Source organism: Pantherophis guttatus, chromosome 8 (assembly GCF_059756535.1).
Source record: "Pantherophis guttatus breed Tessera chromosome 8, ASM5975653v1, whole genome shotgun sequence".
Lineage (NCBI taxonomy): Eukaryota > Metazoa > Chordata > Lepidosauria > Squamata > Colubridae > Pantherophis > Pantherophis guttatus.
This window is the reverse complement of record NC_142070.1, coordinates 60,158,991-60,184,522: the sequence shown is the minus strand read 5'-3', so window position 1 is coordinate 60,184,522 and position 25,532 is coordinate 60,158,991. Positions and strand designations below refer to the sequence as shown.

At 37.3% G+C, this 25,532-nt stretch overlaps 1 protein-coding gene across 6 annotated transcripts in view; it reads left to right on the top strand.

Moving 5' to 3' along the window:
* GABRA2 (gamma-aminobutyric acid type A receptor subunit alpha2) overlaps positions 1-25,532 on the top strand; it is a 331,422-nt gene that overhangs the window by 264,016 nt on the left and 41,874 nt on the right. The gene's annotated exons all lie outside the window — the stretch shown is intronic.

The following is a 25,532-nucleotide window of genomic DNA, read 5'->3' as shown; positions in this document are numbered from 1 at the left end:
AGGCTATGGCCTACTTTGTCAAATGTCTTACTGAAGTGAAAGTATACTATCTCCACAGAATTTGCCTTACCCCCTAATTTAGTCAACAAATGCAATAAGGTTCCACTTCCACTTCAAATAACCCGATAGCTTTAAAAATGTTACTGATGTTAACAAGGACTTTCATTTATAAGTTTTGTTTTCACGCCCTAAGGTGCCATCTTTCCCTTTTTAAACGGAGTTAACATACAATATTTGCATTTTTAGTCTCCTGGGTTAACTCTGCCAGCATCCAAAATCCAAATTCTTTATAATCTTTCTAGTTGCTTTGCTGGTGTGGTCGTGACGCTTCGGTCTCCTTGTTTTTAAGCAGACTCGTCCCGGCTCCGGAGCTCTAAAGGGCTTTCAGGGAGCTCTCACCCTGCAAACCCCAGGCTTAAAAAAAAGCCTGGGGGGTCTAGGAGAGCTCTACCCAGACCCTCCTGCTCTTCTCTCCCCCTTTTTCCCAAGGGGAGAGTTTTTAAGCCGCTAGACAGCTGATTTTCGCTGTTCTAGCGGCTATATGGAGTCACGGGCTGTTCGCGGAGCCACTGGAAGTCCAGTGGAATGGAAAAGACTGTGGTATTGATTTTAACTAACTCATATCCTTAATTTGTGTGGAAAATAATTGGATTTAATGACCTGAGAGCCGAATTAATACAAACATAAAGAGACAAATGAAAAATGGCTGAAATTAAAGACGGATTATATGAGTCAGCAAACTTACAAGTGGTGACTGCGAAGGACTTAAAAGATTTTTTTAAAAACTTTTACTGTTGAGATAAGACAGATAATTAAAAGAACTATTCAAGATTTTAAATTGGGGAATAATAATGACTTGCTGGCTGGAAAAGAGGAAGAAATTAATCAGGATAATGTGACTTTGGAGGATAAAAGAGACACTGTTGGGGCTAAAACGGAGATTATTATACCGAAAATAGAGGTTCTGGAAGAGGCTTCCATTCAATTAATTGAGAAACAGCAAGAAGACTCTTTACTGCAGGTTGATAAATATTTCGACAAGTTTTGGCTCTACAGACAGAATCAATATTTAAGGAATGAACTGATGGATTACAAATGCAGGAAGAGTCGAAATGGGGGCTTCAAATTAAAGGAAACAACCCCAAGAAGAGAACGAATTCCAAAGACATACCAACTACAATTTCAAACTCAAAAACTTTTGAAAATAAAAGCAGGGGGAGGAGCAATGCCGAAGAAGAAAGTATTATTGAAGAAGGACTGGAAAAAATATAGAAAGAAAGAAAGACTGGTCATATTTTGGAGATTGTCTTATGATGTTAAAAGATTTAATTAAAGTTGGTTAACTTTTTGAATTTTATTGTAGTTTTAAAGTATTGAAGTTTAAAGATGGATAACTTAAAATTTAATGGATAACTTTTTGAAAGTTTTGAAACTTATATTTTGGAGAATGTTCTGCTAATGTATTAAGAGATTTTAAAATGTTTAAAATAAGATTATGAGTTTTTTTTTTCCTTTTTTTTAATAAATGTGAAATGTGATAAGAGAATTTATAAAAGGAAGGTTGAAGTATAATTTTTAAAAGGAGAGTTAACAAGTGTGAGAGTTTTGAATTCTGTAATAGTTAGCATATTTTAGCTTATGTTTGTTAAATGCTATATTCTGTTTTTGCTCTGGGAAGTCAGGGGGGAATGGGGGAGGGGGTTTGGGTGGGGATAAAATGATGTATAAGAATTGATTTTGTAGTGTTTGGTTGTTTGAATATAAAAAATAAAAAACTTTTGTTTAAAAAAAAACAAATGCAATAAGGTTTCATGATCTGTTTTTAACAAACTCATGCTAGCTTCTATTAATTGCTTGGTTTGTTTCTAGTTGCTCACAAATGCACTGGTTGATTATCTTTCCCATGATCTTCCCAGGTATTAATGTCCGGTATTTGTAGATTGGAACCACATTAACTCTTTTCCAGTCCTCTGGTAGTTCCCTGATGTTCCAGTATCTTTGAAAGATACGGTTCAGTAGCTCTAAGATCACATCTGCCAGATACTTTAGAATCTTGGGATGTAAACCATCTAGTTTTAGCAAAAGGAACTCATATAGAATGGATAGGTTTTCTTTTACCATTTTCTTGCCTATTTTAACTTGCATTCCTATTCTGCCTTCTCCTGTACTGCTTTTGATAGGTTGGACTATTTTTCCTGGCATTTGTTGTAAGGAAATTTGCATTTGTTACAGATTTCCTGACTTTATCTTTGCAGATTTCTATTTTAGTTATATGTCCCTTTTCCATTTTTTATACATGTCCTATACTTGTCAGAGAGTTCTTCATGCAATCATGCTAGCTTCTTCTGGGGTCTCTTGGTTTTCTTTCTCAGTGGTATTGTGTTAGATTGGGCTTTTATACTCTTATTTTTCAGTGTTTTCCAAGCATCTTGAGTTAGAATGCAGTACTGCAGGCTACTTCTGCTGACTGCTGGCTGCCAGCAGTTCGGCAGTTCAATTCTGATGGGCTCAAGGTTGACTCAGACAACTCAACTCAAGGTTGACTCAATCCCAGTGTAATCATCTTTATTTTTCTCACTGTTAATCCCAGTGTAATCTCTAGGAACCTTCTTTTATCATTCTACTGTTAATCCCAGCATAATCATCTTTTACTTTTGTAAATATATTATTCAAACATATTAAAATTATTACAATTGTTACAGGTATTTAAACAATATCCCAATTATTATAGCCATCAATTTTCTCAAGTAATACCTTCTAATACCTTAATAAAAAATTAATTCATTATGTCTATTGCTATATTTTCTTTTAACATAGTCTATTTTCCATACATTTTAGCTTCAATCCATATTTCATTTCTAAGTATCTGTAACATATTTCTTCTCACATTTGTTGATCTCAATATAGTCATTTTATAAATCCAAATCCTGGACTTTTTTATTTCCCTTAATAATTTCCAACCTTTTATTCTTTTATCATTCACTGTTAATCCCAATATAATCATCATTATATTATTGTTAATCTCAATATAATCATCATTATGTTATTGTTAATCTCAATATAATCTCTAGAGACCTCCTTTTTATTATTACTATTCACATGTTCAGTTATTTATTCATATTTAATTACAATGTCTTTATCTTCTTTATTTTCCACTTCTATGTCTTATTTCTCCATTTTCATTTTCTTGTCCACACGTGTATACTCCATTTCAACTTTTATATCCTCAAATTTTTGTCCTCTATGCAACATTATAGTTATTCCTCTTATTTCCATTCTCCAAGTCAAATAAATCAATTTGTTCCTTCTCTAATTCCTACGCCCTTTTTCTTATAAGAAAAATGATAAGAAGGAAATAGTTGAAAGAGACTAGGAGAAAACTTGGGGAGAATTACTTGAGTAATATATTTAAAAAGGATTCAGGAGAAAAGATATAATAAATATAAAAAGAAAAAAAAAGTTAAAAGAACGGGATAAAAGGAGGAAAATACTACAGAGTGGAATTTTGGAGAGACCAAGAGAAAATGGTTAAAGTGGGAAAGAATAGTGGAAAGGAGGAAGGGAAATAAGGTATATATTAGTAGATTTAAGTAACATTATTAATTGTGGAAGGTTAATTAAGTTAAAGGATTTTAATGTAAGAAGTGAATATGATGATGTATATTGCTTATAGTAAAACAGAATAGCAGATGAAATATGAAATGATAATTGGGTTTAATTATGAAGACAAGTTAAATTAAGAGACAAAATTGAAACATTAAAAAGTGGGATGGGGATTTTCAAAAATATATGCTGTAAATGAAGAAATAAGATAATTAATTGATGTTATTGTAAGAAATTAGGAATCAAGGGCAGAGAGTGATATTGTTTATGTATTATGTATTAAGAGATTAAGATAAGATGTGGATAGTCAATTAAGTTAAAGGGTTTTAATGTAAGAATTGAACATGATGATATATATTGTGTATAGTTGAAAAATGGGATGGGGATTTTGAGAAATATATTTTGCTAATGGAGAAGTAAGATAATTAATTGATGTTATTGTAAGAAATTAGGAGTTAAAGGGTTGATAGTGATACGGTTGATGTCTTATGTATTAAGAAGATATTAAGATAAGATAAAGAAATATGGAAAAAGAATATTATGGCCAAAATTAGAAATATGTAAAATGTATTGGGGGGGGGAGATGAAATTACAAGACACGGTGAAAAATGATGAATTTGTCATAAAGTATTATATAAAAGGGATGAATATGGAAAAGGCGATGTATGTGACCCGGTCAACATTCTGTTCACAAAATATGTATAATGAAAGAAAAATTTTAATAAAACTTGTTTACAAAAAAAAAATCATGGTTTGCATCAAAGGGATCTCATTGTTAGAAGATATCAGTCAGGAAAAGGGTACAAAGAAATTTCCAAGGCATTAGATATACCATGGAGCACAGCGAAGACAGTCATCGACAAGTGATGAAAATATGGCATAACAATGATAGTATCAAGACCTGAATGTCCCTCCAAAATTTCTGAAAAACAAGAGGAAAGAGCCCCACAGCAACATTAAAGGAGCTGCAGGAATTTTTGGCAAGTACTGGTTGCCAAAACTACTACTACATGTGACAACAGTCTCCCCTATTCTTCAAGCAGTATGTCTGGGCTGTGGGATATGGTGAAAAGACAGAAATCTTTTCTCACAAAGAAAACTATAAAAGCCCAGCTACATTTTGCAAAAATGTACATCACATGTGACAAAAGGATGTGGGGAAATGTTTTTTGGTCTGATGAGCTCAAGATTGAACTTTTGGGCCATCATTCCAAAATGTATGTTTGGTGCAAAAGCAACACTGCACATCACCAAAAGTACACCATACCCACAGTGAAGCATTGTGATGGCAGCATTATGCTTTGGGGGCTGTTTTTTCTCAGGTGGAATTGGGGCTTTAATCATGTTGGAAGGAATTATGATCAATCAATTTTGGCACAAAACCTTCAGGCCTCTGCTAAAATGCTGAAGAAGAAATGGAATTTTACCTTTCAACACGACAACAATCTAAGGCATATCTCCAAATCAACAAAAGAATGGCTTCACCAGAAGATCAAAGTTTTGGAATGGACCAGCCAGAAGCTGGACCTGAATTCAATTGAAAATCTATGGGGTGACCTGTAGGGGTCTGTGCACAGGAGATGTCCCTCACAACCTGGCATATTTGGAGCACTTTTGCAAAGAAGTGGGCAAAGTTTCCCAAGGCAAGGTGTGCTGTGATGATAGGCTCCAACACCAAAAGACTGAGTGCTTTGAATAAAATGAAAGGTGCTTCAACAAAATATTAGTTTATGCATGTCCACACTTATGCAGCTACATTGTTGTAGTTTTCTATTGTTATTTTCCCCCCATCCGATTTCAGTTTGTTTTTCAATTGAATTGTACAACTTATATGCTATGATAAAGGTGGAAAAAATTCTGAAGTGATTTATTTTGGTTTGATTTTTTAATATCTCAAATACCTAGCATTTTAACAGGGGTTAATATTCACCCTATTTATTCTGATAGTCAGTCAGACTATTAGTTTTCATCTGATAATTATTCATAAATGATGTTGGTAACATAAGTAAACCTTTCACATTCAGGCTTTCTGTAATCATGTCACTGCCCAAAGTACATAGAATCAGAATGGGACAACTCACCATGGCCAGCTCACCGCTACCAGCTCGTTGTGGTCAGCTTGCTACTGCCAACTTGCCTCTGCCAACATGCCATTGCCAAGTCGTTGCAGGACAAATCCATATGACCAATTTGCCGTGGGAACAACTCACTGCAGATGGCCAGAAGGAGAGCCAGGTGGATGAATGAAAGCACAGAACACAATGGAGCGGGAAGTGGGGAGGCGGTGGTGGCCAGGGGTTTCCCATTTACACCCCTGCTGCTGCCGCGCAGGGCTCTGAATGGAAGAGGTCGGAGGCAGCAGCAGTTGGGATGACCTGTGGGGAAACAACAGCAGGGAGCTTCCAATTTTTTTTTTATTTAAAAAGTTTTAACAATCATTACAACAATTTTAACAATCATTACAACAATTCCCCCCCCCTTTTACCCGCGGGAAAACATCCTCTCGGGTGTTTTCCCGCGTCATTGTAAATAAATTGGTTAAAATGTTTAAAACTGGTTAAAATCCCATCTTAAAATCTTCTAAAAAGATTTTAAGAGCACTCTGCAAGGTCCTTTAAAAACTCAGCTAAAATCCTACCAGTGACTTTAAAAGTCTCTCTTATAGCAACATTTCGACAGGGTCACAACCCTGTCATCTTCAGGCTCTTGTTTCGTTTGGAAGCTATGGGTTCTCTGTTGCGAGGTTGGAGGTGTCGCTTATCTATATTTGCTGCTGCTGACGTATGCTGGCTAGCCTGCAACTCTGTGTCCCTATTGGAGGACAGCAGTTTTTCTTCTTGCTTCCTCATCCTAGCTGCTTGGCTGCGTGTTACAGGCCCAGCTTTCTCAGATTCTCTATTATTATCTGTCTGCTGTAGAGGGGAAAGGATTCTGGTAGGCATCACAGCACCCTTGATTGTTAGTTGAGATCTCAGCCTGTCTTCTGGCTCGATCTTCTCTCTCTCCTTATTGCTAGCCACCCTCTGCAGAGCGGGAAGAATTCTGGCAGGCCTTTTAGACACTACTTTTAGTGTCCATTCTTCAATAGTAGGCAAGTCTTCCTTCTTCCAGTACTGTGCCACCAAGAGTCTGGCTGCTGTTATTAAATTTAAAATCAACTTAGTCTCTATAACAGTACAATCTGTAATTATGCCTAACAAAAAGAACTGTGGAGTAAATTTTATCTTCTTTTTGAGAATATTTTGAATAATCCACCATATTTTTATCCAAAATGCCTTAATTTTTTTACATGTCCACCATATATGATAATACGTGGCATCATCACATTCACATCTCCAACACTTAGGTTGCACACTTGGATACATACAGGCTAGTTTTTTAGGATCCAGAGGCCATCTATAAAACATTTTATAAAAATTCTCTCTTAAATTTTGGGCTTGTGTGAACTTCACATTTCTAACCCATATTTTTTCCCATGTTTCCATCATTATTGGTTCTTCAATATTTTGTGCCCACTTTATCATACAGTTCTTAACTAACTCCGTTTCTGAATCTATTTCTACCAACGCATTATACAACCTTTTTATGTGCATTTGACTTTGATCTCTAATCTGTTTTACCAAATTCTCCTCATTTTGCAGAAAACCAATTTTCTGATCTTCTCTCCATCTAGCTTGCAACTGTACATATTGAAACCATGTTCGAATTGTCCTTTCTTCTCTTAGTTAATTCAAAGATTTTAATTGTAGTATACCTCTTTCCTTGTTAAGAAGCTCTTTATATGTAATCACATCCTGCGTTTGCTCTACACTTATATTCTCTATCGCATGTCTGGGTATTGCCCACAATGGTAACTTCTTGTTTAGTATATACTTATACTTTTTCCAGACACGCAATAGAGCATTCCTTAATATATGACTTTTAAAACTCTTGTCCACTTTCTTATCATATAATAAATAAGCATGCCATCCGTAAACCAAATCATATCCCTCAATATTCAATATTCTTTCTTCTGTTAAATTCATCCAATCACTCATTGCTGATAGGACAGCTGCCTCATAATATAGTCTTAAATTAGGCATTTTGAGACCTCCTCTTTCACGTATATCCTGCATTATTTTTTGTTTTATTCTCAGTCTCTTCCCTGCCCAAACAAAATTATTAATACCCTGCTGCCATATTTTCAAATTCTCATCTTTTTTAAGTATTGGTATCATTTGAAAAAGAAACAAAAACTTAGGCAAAACGTTCATTTTTACTGCTGCTATTCTTCCTAACAAGGATAATTGTAATTTTTTCCAGTTTTCCATCTCTCTCTGTATTTTTTGCCACAACGGATCATAATTATACTTAAATAATTTCGCATTTGATGTCATAATATAGACCCCTAAATACTTAACTTTTTTTACAATTTCAAATCCTATTAGTCTTTCTAATTCTTCTTTTTGATTTATAGTCATATTTTTAGTTATTATCTTTGTTTTCCCTGCATTTATTGTAAATCCAGATATTTGTCCATATTGGTTAATTATATCCATTAGACCTACAACCGACTGTAATGGTTGGGTTAAAGTAACAACCAAGTCGTCTGCGAATGCTCGTAATCTATAGTCATACTGCCTAATCTTAATTCCACTTATTTTTTCCGACCCACGTATCTTACTTAACAAAAATTCCAAAGTCAAAATAAACAATAATGGAGACAAAGGGCATCCTTGTCTTGTTCCTTTTTCTATATTAAAAGTATCTGTTAAACTACCATTCATTACTATTTGCGCTGTTTGTTTCTGATATATTGCCTTAATAGATTTTGTGAAATGTTCTCCAAACTGCATCTTTTCTATTATTTTCAATAAAAATTGCTAATTCAATCGATCAAATGCTTTCTCCGCATCAAGAAATATCAGCACTGCAGGGATTTGGTTGTTCTTCCCCAAATACTCCAATAGGTTAACAACTTGCCTTACATTACTCTTCATTTGTCTACCATTTATAAAACCAGTTTGGTCATTATGAATCATTTGTTGCATGACTGTCATTAACCTATTTGCTAATATTTTAGCAAAAATCTTGTAATCTGTATTTAAGAGTGATATGGGCCTATAATTTTTTGGCTGGGTGTGGTCTTGCTCCTCCTTTGGAATCAGAGAAATATAAGTTGTCCTCCAAGATAGGAGTACATCTCCTCCAGATTGTATATTAGTAAATAATTCTTTGAGTGTTCCCACCATTTCTAACTGCAAATGTTTATAATAAGCAGCTGTCAAGCCATCCGTCCCAGTAGCTTTACCCACTTTCAACTGCTTAATTGCAAACATAATCTCCTCAGTGGTTATTGGTTGATTTAAACCCTCCCCTTGCTCTTTTGTAATTGTAGGAATATTCTCTTTCTGTAAATATCTATCTATATCAGTACCTTGAATTTTATCACTAGCATACAACCTCGTATAAAATTCTAAAAATGCTTTTTTAATCATATTTTGCTGATAAACCTCTTTACCTTTATATTCTATTTTCTCTATAGTACGTGACTTTTGTTTTTTCCTTAACAAATATGCTAACCACCTCCCTGGTTTATTAGCATTACAAAAAATATTATGTTTAGCATATTGCAAATTAGTTGCGACCTGATCTGCCATTAACATATTAAATTGCCCTCGCAATAAATTAATTGCCTCTTTTATTTTCTTATCTGCTGGATTCAATATCAAAGCTTGTTCTTTTTTTCTAATTTCCTCTTCTAAATCCTTCCTTTTTTTTCCTGTTTGTGTCTATATTTATTATTCAAATATATCAAAATGTCCCTCATATATGCTTTACTTGCATCCCAAACCATTTCCATAGATGTACCCTTATGCATATTTATGATAATCCTTTCATAAATTTTTTACATTCTTTTACATTTTCCTCATATCTAAACAGATTTTCATTTAACCTCTAACACCTCTTAGATCCCCTTCCATACTCTAATTCCATCCAAACTGGACTATGATCTGTTAAAACTCTTGGACAAATCTTCGTCTTCTTCACCCTGGAAAAGAGATCATTTATAATTAATATAAAATCAATCCTGGAGCAAGATTGATGTCTATCAGAAAAAAAGGTAAAGTCTTTTTCTTCGGGGTTTCTCTCTTGCCAGGTATCTCTCAGCTCCATATCCTCCATCATTTCAAAAAATGATTTTGGCAATCTGGCACGCGTTGAAATGTTCTGCAAGAGCCCCTTCTTATCTTTTTTAGTGTCCAAAACTCCATTCCAATCACCCAATAAAATACATGATTTATAATCCCATTGTAGTAACTTGGAATGTAAATGCTTATAATGCTTATAAAGCTTTTTATAATGCTTATAAAAATTTTCCTGTTGTTGGTTCGGTGCGTAGACTCCAATTAAAAGTACCTTTTCTCCTTTTATTAAAAGTTCAATTGCTATAAATCTTCCTTGATCATCTGCTTTGATTAATTTGGCAATTAAGTCTTTTTTTAGGTATATAACTATACCATTCTTCTTCTCGGGAGCAGATGCAACAAAATGTATACCTAACCTTGCATTTATTAAGTACTTTTGATCTTTACTTCTAATATGAGTCTCTTGTAAACAAATTACATCATTTTTAAACTGTTTCAAATAATGAAATATTTTTCTCCTCTTTTGTGGTGAATTTAGGCCATTAACATTCCAGGTCAAAAATCTAGTTGCCATTCTTAGCCCCCTGAAGCAATTGGAGCATATGCTGGAAGTCTCCATGCATTTTACTTTTTGGCCTTGCTCCTTCCACTGCTTCTGTTTTTGTAGTATCTTGAATCATTTGAAGTTGCTGCACTCTTAATTCTTCTTGACGTTTGGCTGCCGCTCGAGTCTGTCTTTGATCCTTAGGTTCTTCTTTCTCCAAAGCTTGAACAGTAGTCGAAAATTGTATTAATTCTTCTTGAATAATCAAATCACCCTTTTGGGCCTGTGCCAACAATTCTTCTTTCTCCCCCTTTCTTGCCCCCTCTATTTCCGTCTTCCTTCTAGCTTCCTGGGGCTGTGGGCATCCAGCCTTTAATACATTGGTATAGAAATCTCTTGCCTTCCACACTGAATTGAGACGATATCTTTCTCCTGAATAATTCACCACTAGACCAGCTGGAACTTCCCATCTATACTGTATCTGACGGTTTCTCAATTCTTCCACCAGAAAAGCATAATCCTTTCTGGCTCTCAACATTTTGGGGGGAATTTCTTTCAATGTTAAAACCTCCTGCCCCTGCACTTGAAGTTTATTTTTAAAAGTGACTTGTAGGATTTCATTGCATAGTCTCCTTGTTGTAAAATAAACTACAATGTCTCTTGATAGATGTTTCTGTCTGGCCACCCATGAATTGACACGATAAATTTTGTCAATTTGCCATTCAAAATTTGCTTTTTGATCTCCCATTATCTGTGCAAATGCTTCTGAAAAGATCTCTCTCAAATTCTCTTGCTTATTTTCCTTGAGGCCTCTTATTCTCAGAGCAAATTCCATGTCTCTATATTGTATCATTATCACATCAGCCTCTGCTCTTTCCATCTTGTCCTGGACCTCCCCCATTTTATTTTCCAAGTTCTCATTAGACTGTTTAATTTCTTCCACTTTTTCATCTATTGCTTCAATATGTCCTGCCAATCCTTATACTGCCATGATAATATCTTCTCTAATTTTCGTTTTTGAATAGTCTCTTTGATTTGAGCTATCTCTTCAGCAACCTCTCGAGTTTACTCCTGAAACATTGAAGCAATTTTTTTTTCTGTAACAGAGGCTTGTGTTTTGAGGGCTTCCTGCAACATTTCAAATGTTAATATTGTTGGTTCCGTTGGAACAGAGAGAGATTGCAATCTGGACATTTGAGCTGGCGAAGTCCCAGCACTTTTGGGGACAATAGCCTTAATTTGTTTTGAAGCCATTTTTAGTTTCCAATTTATATTTAATCAGCTGCCAGAACAATAAATCCACCAAATCCAGAAATCAGTCCTTTTTTAAAAAATCACTGCTATAATCTTTGATCTTCTCCTTTTTTTTAAAAGCACAAATCTCTAATTTTGAACAGGGGCTGCCAACACTAAAAGAAACTTCCTTTTTAACTTTCGCTTTCATGCCCCATTAAAGCTCCATCGCCATCTTGGTTTCACTTTCTCCCCTTAATAAGTCAGAAGGAGGTAATATACATTTGGAATTAAAGTTCAGTACTTGCAGATCTAATCTCTCCTGAGTTTGCTCAGCCTGCTTCCGAATGATGTTTATTCCAAGCGTTGCTTGCAGGGGTGGTCGCGGCGTCTTCTGCTTGAAGCAGAAACGTCCCGGATCCGGAGCTCTGTTAGGCTTCCAGGGAGCTCTCATCCTTTGATCCCCAGAATTGTTCCTGGGGCTCCTTGGGGAGCTCTACCTATGCCTGTCTGCTCTCTTCCTCCCCTTTTCCCAGGGAGAAAGTTTCCAAGCCTCTAGACAGCCGATTTGCGCTGTTCTAGCAGCTTTACGAGATCGCGGGGCTGGCGCTCAAGAAAAGAGCATCCTCGGCGCCTGCGGTGCCACCGGAAGTCACTGGGAGCTTCCAATTTTCACACCACACACTACCACCACCTTTGTGCTGAGCTCCAAGCCTGGCAGCAGCTCCATAACTGGCACATCAGCGGCATTGGTGGTTCCATGCACAGCATAGTAGTGGCAACAGCAGCTCTGAGCCTGGCATGACAATGCCATCAGTGATAGCTCTGAGCCCAAATCAGCAGTGGGTCCACATTCAGTATGGCAGCAGCAGCAGCTCTGAACCTGACGTGGCAGTAGCAATGGCAGCAGCAACTTTGAGTGCCTGCCCCTCACCCCAACAATGCAGCCTGTCAGGGTTCCAAGTAGCATGCCCATCGAAAGAAGACTCCAAGGCTTGAGTTTCCTCAAATTTCCTTTTTATTGAAGATGTCATATTGGCACATCTGGAAAAACCCAAATCTGAAAGTTTCCAGGTTTTCCCCACCCAAGTGAAAGTTCAAGTCCCTGCCCAGCACCCACATGTCCATCACATGGTCCAATCATCCAACATCCAAACTGGAGACACCTCCCAGTCATCCGACTCCAGGTGCAAGGTGTCCTTGACTTTCTGAGACAGGAATGTTATTTTGACTACATATCACCCATATTCTATGCAATCCCCCTGCCCATTTTCCCACAGTAGAAAATGTGGCAGGCCTGAAGGTCCAAATGTAAAAGATGGCTTCCAGGTCTGACTCAGCCATCATTGTCCCCAGCTTCTTCTGCTCCAAGCCCAGTGGCAGTGAACAGTATGAAAATGGGGAGCTGCCACCCATCCTATGTGCTCTGCACTCTGCCCACTCACTCATTCGTCCATCTGCCTAGCTCTCCCTTTGGCCTCCCACAGCGAGTTGTCCCCACAAGTTGGCTGTGTGGAATTGACCTGCGGTGACTTGGTATTGATGAAAAATGGCTGAGAGGAATGAAGGAGAAATGAAATACAAGAGGAAACCATCCAGACTTAAAGAGGTTATAAATTGATAAGCTTTCTCATTAATCAAAGACCTAGAGAAGTAAATGCAGCTATATAATTAAGAGGCAAAAATAAAGAAATGGGACAGGACAGAAATGAATGTAATTTCTAAATATAAGAAGGGTGAAAAAGATTCTGTTTTTTCCAACCAGAATTTAAAATTTAAGATATATTGGGTCTTCATTGTTATGAAATTATTTCTAGGTATTAATTGATAATTTCAAAATAAAACTTGTAGAACCACTGAATTTTTAAAGGTTCTTCTTTCAATTGGCATTTTTGCTTTTGTGAAACATTTTACTCCACTGTTGGATTTCCTTTGACAGAACAGGAGAACATAATGGTATTGACAACTGTCCAACTAGCAGACCCACAAATAGTAAACACTCTTGGGAGCTTTGAATTCCTAAAAGTAAAATGGTGTATTATTTCAGCACTGAAGAATCAAACCCAGCTCTGGTTTTCCTGCACAAAGTCTTGCTTAGTTAAACAATAGTTTCCCTTTCTCCCCACCCCGGGTGTTCACATTGTTGAATTATGAGCCATCATTTTGTTATAGGAATAATCCACCTCCTTGTCAGGCACTTGCAGTAGAGACCTTGATGATGTCCAGGCTCTCACGATTCATGCGCAAAACCTCAGCCTTCCAGCACACCCTTCCCTCCCCCCAGTTCAATGGCAAGTTGAATAGCAATAAGATTCAAAAGGAGCAAAGCTGTTCAATCTTGACAGGTATCTTTTTAATCAATAGATTATTCAAACAGAGCAGTATGTGTTTAAAATATCATTTCTTACAAGTGAATGTTAGGAATCTCACAGTAAATTGTTAGGGTTTATCAGAAGCACAACAGCCATAGTTCAGATATAATGAGCCCGATCAGTATCTACCATATTTTTTGGACTATAAGATGCACTTTCCCCCCCCCCCAAAAAAAGTGGGTGGAAATGTCTGTGTGTCTTATAGAACGAATGTTGACAAAGTCCTGCCCACCTGCCGGCCCCCACGATTTGGCCTCTGCCTCCCAGAAATTTGCCTCCTTGCAGCTTGGTCAGGTTCAGCACAGCCTGATTTAGCATGAGCAGCTGATTGGCAATTGGATCTGCCTCCCGGAATATCACCAATCAGCTCTTCCAGACTGCGGGGATCACCGCCACCCATCACCGCTGTCGCTACCCATCACTGCTGCCACCTATCTCCACCTCCGCGTGCCTCATTTTTGGCCTCCGCGCCCCCCATTTTCAGCCTCTGCGGCCCCCGTTTTCGGCCTCCGCACGTCCCATTTTCAGTGCATTCCAGGCTGCGGGTATAGGCAGTGACGGTGATTCCCGCTGCCTGGAACAGACTGAAAATGGGATGTGCGGAGGCAAAAAAATGGGGCATGAGGAGGTGGCGATAGGTGGCAGCTGCGATGGGTGGCACCAATGGGTGGTGGCAATCTCCGCAGCCTGGAACTGCTGATCGGTAATATTCCGGGAGGCAGATCCAACCACCAATCAGCTGCTCGTGTTAAATCAAGTTGTGCTGAAGCTGACCAGGGTGTTTGCTGTTTGCTGCAAGGAGGCAAATTGTTGGGAGGCAGAGGCAGATTTTTTTTTCTTGTTTTCCTCCCCAAAAGCTAGGTGTGTTTTATAGTCTGGAGCATCTTATACTCCAAAAAATACGGTACTTATAATCTTCTGGAAGAACCAAATCAAAGCTCCAATAAAGCTAGTCATCTGGCTTTTTCAGCTCCTGGTGGAATTATGTCATCTACATGTGAGTGTGAGACTCCAAAGACTTGAAAACCCTTAACCACATGTATTAAATCAGAGACAGATTCATTGACTGACTTCTCATGTGAGCTAGAGTCTATTCTCACTCATATCTATTTTGGAAACTAAATTCTAACTGGGTCTTTAATAGTGTTATATCTTCTGTAATTCAAAAGTGTGTTTGTTATGAAAAATTTAGGACTGTGCCTGATAGCTTCTGTTTAAACATTCTTGAGTCAAAGATAGATCCAAGCACATTTGTATTTTTTCCAGAGAAATGTCTTATTTTCCTTCAATATGGTATGCATAATGAAGCTCATTTTTTTATATCAGGACATAACTTGGTTAGATTTAAAAGAAGAGGATTTCTATTTTTAAACTGAGATAGTGATTTGTTTTTATTATTATTATTGGAAATCTATTACTTTCTCCTTTCCCTGTTTCATTCTCTACACATAATGTACAGTACTTTTAAGTAGCAAGTTACACTTAATGATTTGGGATAATGTCGCTATTTTAATAATCAGATTTTTCTGTATTTTTCATTTATGACATCTCTTAATGTGGTTGACATAAGGCATCATGGTGAATTGTAACCAAATGATTTGTTGCCTTTCCTTGCCAAACATTACTTTGTAAAGGAAGTTACAGTCCAGCTAATTGGATAAATCTGGAATGTTTTTTCATAGAAGGTGTATTTATAAAGTAGTTGATTTTGCCTTCAGGGACTAGGAAAGAACTGGCACACAATTATTTTTTTGATTTTTTTCAAAAAAATTAAATATATGTGCTATTAATGGCATTCAAGATGCCAGCAACGGAGGAAGCATATTTACATCACAGGAAATTAAAAGAAGAGAAAAGTTGATATTAAAGTAAGATAAATGATAGGAGGATAGGTGGAGAGGAAAAGACAAATCATAGAATAAATCATAGAGAAAGAAAAATAAATGGAAAAAGGAAAAGAAGAGGAAAGACTGGAGAAATAGGAAGAAAACGGTCCACAGCGAACTTGGCCTGCTGAAAGAAGTCCAGCTGCACCTGCGAGGCCTACCCAAGAGCACGGAGGCCTATTGAAGCGAGGTGAGCAGAGAGGCAAAACACACCGGCAGAGAACAATGAAACGAATTGGTGAGTGAGTGGAGCCCAGCTGTGGAGCAGGGAGGAAAATCATCCATGAGGCAGAAAGGAGAGCTGACTGAGGGCAAAGCAATGACCGGCAGAGAAGGAAAAGGTGAGCTGGTGAGAGAGAGAGAGGAGCAGGGAGGAGGAGGAGGAGAACCGGCTGTGGAGAGGAAACGAGAGGCAAGCTTGCTGTGGGCCATCCGTCCGGTCCTATTTCTGGGAGAAGCAGCACAAACGGGAGCCACATGGCTGAGGAGCCAGGAGCAGTGCAGCAGAAGGGAGAGTCAGCAGCTTGAGGTAGCACAACAAAGCAGACCCTGAAAGGAGTGTGGAAAACAATGGGAGAGCATTGGTGCAACTGGAGGCTGTTGGTGCTGGTGGAGCATTTCAGCACAGCGGATCAGTGAACTGGTGACTGAGAATTGCAACAGAGCAGTGTGGGAGACCAACAGGCAAGATACCCAGTAGTGGCAGGAGAAAAACAAGTAGGAAGGGAGGATAAAAAGACAACACAGGACACAAGGCAAAAGAAAATCAAAGGCAAGTAGACAATAGCAAGTACAGAACATATAAAGGCAGAGAAGTAAGAGATAAATCAAGCCCACAAGAAAGTAGGGAAGGAAAGAATTACAAGAAGGAAGGGACAATCAAAGATCATTCCAGTACAGGCTAAGAATAAACCTCGCACTTAAGCCCGCTCAACACTAAAAAAAATTAAATTGGACAATCTAAATGATTTGCTAGAACCTTAAAAATTTAAACTAGAATTGCTAGTTTATTAGACAATTTGAACTATAGAACTTTAAATCCTTAAACTAGACATTCTTTAAATGTTAGAACCTTAAACTTTAGCTATACTTGAGTCCCCCAAATTTTAAATTTTAAACGATCTGTTAGAACATCTGTATTCCAAATTGGACATTTTTCCCTTTTAAAAATCTGTGGTAAAGCCCTCTACACTTTCACTCTCAATTTTTTGTAAATCCACTCATGGAAGAAGAAACTGATTCTATTGTGATCTGCAGAATATGTTCCATAGAATACCCAAACTACACTTATGCCCATAGAATACCCAAACTACATATGTACCAAATGTAAATTAATCAAGTTACTAGAAGAAAAAGTAAAGGGTCTAGAGGAAACTCTAACCACTCTGAAACTCAACCTACAAAATGAGAAACCCCAAACCTTGAAAAAGGAATATGCCCAAATTGAACATAATAATGACCAAACAACTTCTAAAAGAGTTAACCCCTTAGAGGAAGAAGACAGATGGAAACATATCACTCATAGAAAAAACCTTGTACAAAACCAACCCACTCTGATGCACCAACCAAATGGTGCTAAGCAATCGATATCATGGACTCTCACTAGAAGAAAACACACAGACACATAGAAAAGAAGCACCATCAAATGTTCCTAAAAAAGTAGCACCATCAAATGCTACTGTGATAAATAGAAAAACACCCCAAACCTCCCTAGGGAAAAAAGGTCGAGTGTTGGTGATAGGAGATTCAATTCTCAAGGGAACAGAACCTGCCATTTGTAGACCAGACAGTCAATCCAGAGAGGTATGTTGTCTCCCTGGAACTAAAATCAAAGATGTGGCTGAGAACTTAACCAAAATTATAAAACCAACAGACTACTACCCCTTTCTACTAGGGACAAATGACACAAAAAAGGACTTGAAAACAATATTGAATGATTATGAGCAGCTAGACAAGAAAGTCAGAACTTAGGTGCACAAGTAGTTTTTTCATCTGTACTGCCAACGAAAGGACAACATCCAGTAAGTGAACAAAGAATTCTAGAAGTGAACCACTGGCTAAAGGGTTGGTGTCTCCAAAAAAACCTTTGGATTCCTGGACCATGGTCTATACTACTTCTAAGATGGGCTTTTGGAAAGGAATGGGTTGCTCCTCACAAAGACTGGGAAGAATGTTTTCGGAAAACGACTGGCTCAACTTATCAGGAGGGCTTTAAACTAAAATTGAGGGAGGAGAGCGACCAGTCTTTAGAATCTCCAGGACCTAATTCCAAGCAAAAACCCCTAGGAAGCAAAGCAAACAACAAAGTAAGGAGGGATGGGAAGAAAGACAAACTCAAATACCAAATAGGAGACATAGGAAACATACCCAGAGTCAGGCATAAAGATCTGAACTCCCAAATGTGCATACAAATGCACAGTCTGGGGAACAAACAGGGTGAACTTGAAGTATTAATACACGAAGGTAGATATGACATAGTAGGAATAACAGAAACTTGGTGGGATGAAACCCACGACTGGAACATACTGATAGAAAGATACAAACTTCAAAAAAAACAGACCCCATAAAAGAGGAGGTGGAGTTGAACTGCATGTAAAGGACCACTATAGTGCTACAAAATTGCATGAAACCAAAGACGAAAACCTCCTAGAATGCATATGGGTCAACATAAAAGACAAAAAAATGACATGGCTATAGGTGTATTCTATAGGCCACCCAATCAAGTAGAAAAAATAGATATCCTTTTTGCCAGCCAACTAACAAACATATGCAGGAAACACACTATAATAGTAATGGGGGGTTTCAATTACCCTGATATCAATTGGAAAACTAATTCTGCACCAAGTGAAAAATCAAATAGGTTCCTAACCAACCTAGCTGTTGTCCAAAAGGTAGAGGAGGGAACTAGAGAGGCAGCTATACTGGACTTAATACTTAAAAGCAGAGAAGAAGTGATAGAGGGAGTTGAAACTGCAGGAACCTTGGGTGAGAGTGACCATGTCATAATAGAATTCAACATAACGCAAACACAGGCAGTAGAACATAATGATACCAGTCTTAGATTTTAAAAGAGCTGATTTTAGTAAATTCAGAGAGAACTTGGGAAAGATTCCTTGGATGAAAATCCTAAAGGGGAAAACAACTCAAGAATCTTGGGAAACTTTGAAAAATACGATTATAAAAGCCCAGACCAGCGCAATACCGCTGAGAAAGAAAAACAAGAAATCCAAGAAGAAACCAGCATGGCTGCACAAAGATCTCTCTAACAAATTGAAAGACAAAAAGGGCAAGTACAAAAAAATGGAAAGAGGGTCACATAACTAAGGCAGGATATCAGCAGATAGCCAGAATCTGCAAAGACGAAGTCAGGAAAGCAAAGACTCAGAACGAACAAAGACTTGCAACAAAAGTTTCTTCCAACATATAAATAACCAGAAAAAAATTAAGGAAACAGTCGGTCCACTGAAGACAGCAAGAAAGTATCAGGCAACAGACAGAAAGCAGAGCTGCTTAACTCATTCTTTGCATTGGTCTTCACACAAAAAGAAACTATAGCCCAACCTACCAGAAACATGTAAAAAACAGACTGGAAATAAAAGTTAAAATAAGCAAAACAAAATAGTAAGAGAACACCTGTCTGATCTTGATGAATACAAATCACCAGGATCTGATGGATTACATCCCAGAGTTCTAAAGGAGCTGGCAGATGTCATCTCAGAACCACTGCACCACATCTTTCAAAAATTCTGAAACACCAGGGAACTACCAGAGGACTGGAAAAGAGTTGATGTGGTTCCCATCTTCAAAAAAGGAAAAAAAACAGACCCCGGAAACTACAGACCAATCAGCCTAACATCAATACCCAGATTGTGGGGGCAATAAGCTGATTTTGTATAAAAAAGAACACCGCTTAGGGGGGGCTGAAAGCCCTTCTAAGCAGGTATGTACAAAAGTATGAATAGCTTAACGCATTGTAAGCTGTCCTGAGTCTCCAGAGAAGAGCGGCATATAAATTGAACCAATAAATAAATAAATAAACACATACATACATACATACATACATACATACATACATACATACCCGGGAAGATACTGGAAAAGATAATAAAAAAACAGATCTGATAACATCTAGAAACGAGTAAAGTAATAACTAGCAGCCAGCACGGGTTTGTTAAAAACAGATCATGTCAAACCAATCTTATTTCATTCTTCAACATAGTGACTAAATTAGTAGACCAGCGAAATACTGTGGACATAATATACTTATACTTCAGCAAGGCATTCAACAAAGTAGACCACAACCTCTTCATAAGCTAGAAAAAAGTGGAATAGATTGCATCACCCCAGATGGATTTGCAACTGGCTGACAAACCATACTCAATAAGTAGTCCTTAATGTGTCTACATGAGAGAAGTAAGCAGTGGGGTGCCACAAGGTTCTGTCTTAGTACTCTTCAATATCTTCATAAACGACTTAGATGAGGGAATAGAAGGGGAACTCACCAAATTTGCAGGTGATACTAAGCTGGCAGGAATAGCTAATACCCTAGAAGATAGGCTCAAGATCCAGCTGGATCTTGACAGACTTGAACACTGGGCCTTATCTAACAAAATGAAATTTAATGTAGAGAAAAGTAAAAACTTACAGTTAGGTAAGAAAAACCAAAAATACACATATAAACTGGGTGAAACCAGACTTAATAGCAGTGACTGTGAGAGGGATCTTGGAGTCTTAGTGGACAACCAGCTAAATATGAGTCAGCAGTGTGCAGTGGCAGCCAAAAAAGCCAATGCAATCCTAAATTGCAATAACAGAAGGATGCAATCAAGATCAAGTGAGGTACTAATACCACTCTATAAATCCCTACTAAGATGATGAGGGGGCGGGGCCAGCTGTCAAGAGGGAAAGCTGTGCAGAACAGCTCTCCAATTAAGAAAGTCTAATACACAGCTTTTTCCATCCGATCGGCGGATTCTTTGGAATCCCAGATTCCTTGGAGGGGAATCAGAAGAAAGGGGCACCCTGCAGAGTAGCTCTCAGCAGCAGTTGAGAGTGCGGATGGCAGGAAAGCCTCGGAGAAGTGGAACGGGGGAAGAAAGGCGGCCCATAATGGTGACCATGAAGAAAGAACAACAGGCAGCTGGACAACATTAGCGATGGACTAGCTGGACAACAGAGAGACGGAACTGAGCAAAAGTGATCTTGGCAGTCCCCTGTGAATGACCCGCGGTGAAGAACTTCTCGGGGGATTGCAAAGAGGGAAGAGTCAGAAGGAGGCCCAGAGAAGGAGGAAATTTCCTCCGTAGTAAAGTGGTGAACAGCAAGTGGGGGCCAAAAAAAGAGACCATTTCAATGCGATAGATATCACTGGTGGCATGAGGGGAAAGAGGAAGAGGAAAATTACCATTATTGCTGATTTAATTTATGACAATTTAGTTTATGAACGAACGTGCTGACTATCAGAGAACGCAGGCATTTTGAAGTAAGACTGACTATTAACTAGGATAATAGGGAGCAAGAGACACCTACTGGCCGAGGAAAAAACTGGAGACAATTTAAGTAAGGAGAGGAAATTTAAAGAGAAACAAGACCTATTTTGGATTGCCTGTCAATAACTGACTTATAAATCGAGGAAACTTAAGGAGTAAATTTGGATGTGAAAAATTTAACGAAATAGTCATAGTGGAACATTTTCAAGAGGAAATCATCTCTCTAATTATTATTGTTCTTTCTATGCAATCTTTGAACTACTATTTTATTAGCTCCACCACCAACTGCATCAATTATTGATATTATTAAGTGATTTAATTATAGATTTTGTTATTAATTAATTGTTGACTAAGGGGAAGGTTTGCAGACTGTAGTTGGGGTAGGAAAGATCAAGAAAGGAAGTTAAAGAATATATAAGAGACATTTAAAAACATAAAATAGAGAGTGAAAGCTGCAAAGTTAAGCATTGAGAATTAACTAGTTGAGAAAGTGATAGTTGAAGAATGCTGGAGGAAACTAAGAGAAATATAAGGAAGTGGGGAAGTCAATTTAAAGCGGTATTGAAAAAGACAAGTATCCCCAATTTGACAAGAATTGGTGCAGGAAGGAGGAAAGGAGCTCAAACTACAACAATGGAATTAAGTCCAGCAGGACAAAGATAGATATTGAAGGAATGCTACAGAGAGAGAAATCAAATTCATTTAAGGATCTACAACAGATGCTACAAACAATGCAGGAGGTTATGTTAAAGAACCATGAGGATTTGAAACGAGAGATAGGAGAAGTAAGAAGTGACATGGGAGAAATGAAAGAAAAGATGAGATCGATGGATGATAAATTTCCAACAACAAATTATAAAAAATGAACAAAAATTACAGGAGATGGAAGATAGAATGGGAAGGGAAGAAAAAAAAGTGGAGGAGATGGAAGAAAGATCAATTCAAGCCAATAGAGATCTCGAACAGACAATAATCCAATTGGAAATAGATAAGGCTGCCATTTTCTATGATTTCAGAATGTGTGGGAAGAAAAAAATGAGGACCTTCTGGAGATGATGGCGGAACTATTGGCAGGAGCATTAGGAATTGGAAAGGAAGAAATGATTAATGAAATGGATGAACTTTATAGAATCCACACGAATTTTGCATGTAGACATAATCTACCTAGATAAGTGCATATTAGATTCATTAAAAAATCGATCCGCGATGAGATTCTCCATAGGACCAGAGAAGATTCACTAGAGTTACGAGGAAGACAGCTTGTGGTACTCAAACAAGTCCCGAGAAGGGTAAGAGACTTAAGACGACCCTACCAAACGCTTACAACAAAACTAACAAGAAAAAATGTAAATTTTTGGTGGCTGACTCTGGAAGGGATTATGGTATCTTGGGGAGAAAGAAGGTTGAGATTGGACACAGTGGACAAAGTAGAAGAGTTTTACAGACAAAATTTTGGTAGTGAGGTTGAATTGGAGGAAAGAGAAAGAAGGGAAGAAGGAGAACTAGGAGGACAGTCACCAAATAGGGGGAAATCCCAAATCAAGGAAAAAGAGAATGGGAAAGGAGAGAATGTGGATAACGGGAAAGTCAATGATGGTGGATGCAAGGAATATAAAGAAGTCAGACAAACGAGGGCAACAAGACCTAAGTATAAGTAGAGGTTTTCAAGAAACATTAACAATTCTATCATTAAATGTTAATGGGTTAAATTCTCCAGGGAAGAGGAAAAACTTCTTTAGTAAATTCTATAAGACAAATGTGGATATAATAGTGCTGCAAGAGACACACATAAAAAAGCAGCATCAGTACCTATTAAAATGCTCTAAGTTAGGAAAGATGTTCATATCTTCATCGCAGCAGAAGAAAGGGGGAATTGTAATGTATGTAAAAGAGGGTATTTTGGCCAAACAGATGTATAAAGACGAAGAGAGCAGAATATTGATAATAGAATATTATCATGGGAAAAAACTCATGTTAGTTGGAATATACGGGCCAAATGAGGGCCAAAAATTATTTTATAAGAAACTGTATAACGTAATTAGAGACTTAGAATGCGATAATTTGTGTATAATTGATGATTTCAATGCGATTGTAGATAGAGAACTAGACTATAGAAATGACAGACGAAAGAAAGGTGTTAGAAGGATATTACCTAATTCATTTTTCGAGATGGTGGAAGAATTAAGCATAAAGGATTGTTGGAGGGAAAGAAATGGGGATAAAGTAATAAAAATGAGGATACAAATAATCAGAACCTGTGGGACACGGCAAAACTTTTTATGAGGGGTATTGCAATATCATACATGGCCAAAGACAACAAACAAAAAAGACAACGGCAAAATAATTTAGAGGAAGATCTTAGCAAACTGGAAAAAGAGCTGCAGAAAGAACCCATAAAACAGGAATTGAAACAACAAATAAACACAATTAAACACAAATTAAATATCATTGAAAGGAAAATATGACACAACAAATTAAAAGCATTAAAAAAAATTTTGAGAATGCAGATAAACCGGGAAGATGGCTGGTTTATAGACTAAGGAAATGGAAAGAAAAGAACCAGATTAGTAAATTACACAATGAAGAAAAAGAGTTAATTTATCAAAATGAGGCAAAGAGGAAGGTAGCATATGAGTTTCTAAAAAACCTATATGAGGATAAGGAGAAAATAGAAGAAAGTAAGTGCAATACCTATAAAAAACAGAATTGCCCAGAATCTCGGAGGAAGGTAAAAATTTATTAAACAATGAGATAACAGCATGGGAGATATCTGAGGCAAACAAAAAAGTAACAAAGCTCCAGGCCCAGATGGTCTACCTTCAGAAATTTATAAAAATCACCAGAAATTATTAAGCCCACTGTTATTAGAAGTGTACAATGATGTACTTAATGAAGCTAAGATACCTGAATCATGAAAGAAGCAACAATCACATTGATTCCCAAAGAAAATTCCAATTTGACTTATATTAAAAATTATAGGCCGATATCCCTATTAAATTTGGATTATAAAATCTTCATGACAATTATGGCAGGCAGAATAAAGAAAATTTTAGAGAATTTCATTCATACTGATCAAAATGGTTTTCTTCCCGCACAGCATATAAGAAACAATATTAGGATTATCTTGGATACGATAGAATACTATGAAGTCCACAATGAAAAACAGATGGCGTTGATATTCAATGACGCACAAAAAGCGTTCGATAACGTCAAATGGAACTTCATACTAGAACAATTAAAATATATGGATTTTGGGGGGAAATTTATAAAGATGTTTAAAACAATCTACTCCAGACAAGAAGCCAGAGTGGTGATAAACGGGGAAATAACAAAGAACTTTTTAATCCAAAAAGGCACAAGGCAAGATTGTCTGCTATCACCACTGCTTTTTATTTTATCACTAGAGGCTTTAAATAGAACAATTCGAGGAGACAAACAAATCAAAAGTTTAAAAGTAAGAAAAGAAAGTTTTAAGGTACAGGCATTTGCAGACGACCTTGTATTTATTATTGAAGAGCCTGCACAATCTGGTTTTAGGCTGATGGAAGTGCTGGAGGACTATGGGGAAGTAGCAGGCCTGAAATAAACAAGGATAAAACAAAAATGATAGTTAAAAACATGACTGAAGAGCAAAAAAAAAAAAAAAAAGAATTGGAGGGAAAGATAAATATTCAGACTACGAAAAAAATAAGATATTTGGGAATTCAATTGACAGCGAGATGCATTACATTTAGAGAAGATACCTATGACAAAATAATGGTGCAAATTAGGTCTGATTTGGAAAAAAGGGAGAAATTACAGCTATCTCTAATGGGCAGGATAGCCACCATCAAAATAAATGTTCTTCCGAAAATGTTGTTTTTATTTCAAAGCATACCAATTTGGCTCAAAAAAGATTTTTTTACAAATTTGGACAGACTCCTTTCAAAATTCATATGGCAGGGGAAATGACCGAGAATTAGATTCAAATTATTACAAGATGCTAGAGAAAGAGGAGGATTTGGCCTACCAGACTGGACAAAGTATTAACAGGCAGCGGTGTTGGTCTGGCTAAGTGAGTGGATGCATCTTAAAAACACAAGACTATTGGCACTAGAAGGTCATGACTTACAGACAGGGTGGCACACTATTCTATGGGAGGAAAAACATTTAGTCCATCAGTACTTCCGGAGACATTATATTAGGAAAGCACTATTGGATATTTGGAAAAAAACAAAAAGAAATAATTATATGGAAATTCCTAATTGGGTGTCAACATTAGAAATGTACACACATCC